Source organism: Arvicanthis niloticus, chromosome 1, assembly GCF_011762505.2.
Source record: "Arvicanthis niloticus isolate mArvNil1 chromosome 1, mArvNil1.pat.X, whole genome shotgun sequence".
Lineage (NCBI taxonomy): Eukaryota > Metazoa > Chordata > Mammalia > Rodentia > Muridae > Arvicanthis > Arvicanthis niloticus.
In genome coordinates this window covers 95,661,501-95,664,830 of record NC_047658.1, presented here as the reverse complement: position 1 = coordinate 95,664,830, position 3,330 = coordinate 95,661,501, and positions in this window count along the sequence as shown.

The following is a 3,330-nucleotide window of genomic DNA, read 5'->3' as shown; positions in this document are numbered from 1 at the left end:
CAGTCATAATGGAGGAACCAGAATAAAGAGAGTGATGGATTCATACTGCTCTCTTCCCCAGAAGGTGGTCCAGGCAATGGATGGCAAACACAGGGGAGCTTCATTCTGAACTCAGAAAATGGAAGAAGAGCAGCGCCTGGAGCCTCATCTCTAAGACCACCTACTGATAGGAGTGGTCCCCTCTCCCCAGAGAGAGGGAGCTGTTAAAGGGTGACAGCATTTCTCCCAAAAGGGGATAAAAGTAGGAATCATCTTTCTTCCACCCTGCAACAGAAAAGGAACTGAAATTGCGTATCATCCTCTAAAAGCTGTCAGGTGTCTGAAAGTTGAAGATGGTTTTCCTAGCATGAAAAAGAAGCTAGACAAAGACATGGAACAAAAAGGAGCCTGTAATTTGGATTTTCTCTACAGTAGCATAAGCATGGGTGTCCAGATAGGAGGGTAGGAACAGGAGTGTTTTGTTTTTTTTTTTTTTCAAGGATGATTAATTGGATGAAAGGTATTGATTAAGACCCAGCAGCAAATGTGGTATTCATCTATGAAATGCCACAGGCACTCTCATTAAGTGAGGGAACAGGACGTATAAGTCTCTCAGTGCCCAGCATTTTTACCAGACTCTGTGATAGCATAAGAAAGGCTAAGAAGCACAGTAATTAGAACAGAGAAAGCAGAGCTCTCTGATTGCCAGTCTCTTGCTTTGCCGCAGGAGCAGATGAGGATTGAGATCATATTAGCCAGAACAAAGCACCATAATATTGTCTAGCTGGGTATGGTGCAAAGCAAGACCAACACACAGTGGGTGCTCTTCTAGAGGCTGGGGGCGGGGGAGGTCCAAGGTCAAGATGAAACAGGGTCCTTGAGTTTCCCCCTGGATCCTGGCAAAACAGCAAATGCTCTTATGCGCTGAGCCACCTGTACAGCAAGCCCTCTCTGTTTTCTATGAGGATATTGACTCTGCTATGTTAAAGCCCCATCCTATTACCTCACTTTGTCAGCAACTGTGAGCAGATCTGGGGGCACATTGGGAATCTGCAGCAGCCTTGAGACTTCTTTTCTGACAGCTCTCCCTGGAAGAAGCTCAGGTTCCTGACTTCACCACAGAAAAGAGTACCAGGGTTAGGCACAGTAGGAGTTTATTAAGAAAGGGCTTGAACACAGATTTCAGCACAGGGATTAGTAGAAAGAAGGGGCTCAGGGAACCCCATGTGTGGGTGCAGCTGTCTCAAGAGAGTCGCATTTACGTGACACTATAGGAGTCACATAGACTGTTTTGGTGAAGTTATATTTCAAAAGCTTTTGTTTGGTTTGGTTTGGTTTTTGTTTTTTTCTGTGTAGCCCTGGCTGTCCAAGAACTCTCTGTAGACCAGACTGACCTCAAACTCACTGAGATCCATCTGCCTCTGTCTCCCGAGTGCTGGGATTAAAGGAGTGCGCCACCACTGCCTGGCTTGGCATTTTAACATTCTTCTTTGAAATATTTCTATGCAAAAGGAATATTGTCTCTATGAAACCAACTGGAAATGTGAACATTGGTTTTTAATGATACTAAGGAATTATTATTCACACTTTTAGGCAAACCCTTCTCTTTTAGAAGTCCATATTGAGATGTGTATGAGGTATCAGGTATACTGCATTTGTTTCAAAATATCATGTGAGTAGGAGTGGATTTGCATAGGAACAGAGTAGTGCTGACCCACATCATCATGCTTTGGGCGCTGGGAGAGAAGAATAATGCTATAATCTGTAACATATACTATTTTACCTTCCTAATTTTTTTTTGCCATGGCAGAGCTTGAACCTAGGACCTTGTACCTACTAGGTATGTGATCTACCATTGAACCATACCTCCAGCTCCCAATATTTTTTTTTAGCATATGTTCAAAATTCTGCATAATAAAATGCTTAACTGTAACTAACAGAGCTGGGCAGTGGTGGTGCTCACCTTTAATCCCAGCATTCAGGCAGAGGCAGGAGGATCTCTGTGAGTTCGAGGCCAGTCTGGTCTATAAAATGAGTTTCAGAACAGCCAAAGGTACACACAGTAAAAGCCTGTCTCAAAAAACAAAAAACAAAAACAAACAACCAAACAAAAAAGAGTAGCTAACATATATATTTATCTTAAAGCAATCAAACCTTCCTCCATTTTGCAGTGATTTGAGTCTTTTTGTACATTTAAATTACTACCACTACATTTGCTTTTAAAAGGGGTAATGAGCTGGAGAGACAGCTCGGTGGTTAAGAGAGTGCATAGCTATCACAGAGGACCTGAGTTCAGTTCCCAGCACCTTTGTCTTAGAATTTCAGCTCCTGGGATTGATGCCTCTGGTCTCCTTTCAGGCACCTGCGCCCACATGCACATGCCAACCCCCGCCATAGTGATTAAAATAATAAAAATACATATTAAAAAATTAAAAGGAGAAAGGAAAGGACTTAGCAGAGCTGTGACGTAACTAAACCGGGGAGTTGGAAAGTCGGAAGCCTTGTTGGGAGTCTGAAGGATCTCAGAACTTACAGGAATGGGGAAGGACAACAGAAAGGGGCGCTCAGAGGCTGGACACCGCGCATCTAACACATGGAGCCACGGGCACTAATTCTTTTATGTGTGGTTATTGAGTTCAGGGTAGAGTGAGGGAGAGGCAGACCTTGAGTATGATGTTATTTTCAATTCAAACTGTGGGCGGGGCCACCTGTGGAAGTTACGCCCATCACGGGAAGAGACACTGTGAGGCCACGGGCGCTGAGTTGGCTTCAATTTTACCCAGGCAAGACTATTAGCCCAGTCCATTAAGCGGTCTACGGACTGAGTAGATGTATAATGTTGGAAACCTGTCAGTACAGCACAGGTGACTGGCCGAGGCCATGTGGGAGAATGAGATTGTTAGTGGAAGAAGTAGAAAAATAAAAACAAAAACAAACAAGACCCCGGAGAAGGGAGTAAAACCTCCCATACAGAGGGAGCCCGGCTTTGAAGCAGAGAAGGAGGGAGAAAAGTCCACAGACAGCCTGGAAAGAAACTGCAGAACAGTAGGTAGGAGAGGAAAGAGAGGCATTGAAATTACAAAGAAAGAGTCAACAACTTGGAGAACCACAGAACACTTGTACACAGAGAGCAATGAATACCACCCTTTTGGTCCAGTAACAAAGACATCATTTATGAGCGCTGTGAGAGCAGCTTCCGGGCTGCTAAGCACATGGGCCAGTTGCTTTAGATGGAAGAGTGAAGAGGCATACAAAGATGCTCTTCAGGGCCCATTCTTCCCTTCCACAGCCCCTATTGAGCAAGACATCACCCCACTTCCTGATCCTGAAACACTAAATAGCCACAGCCTG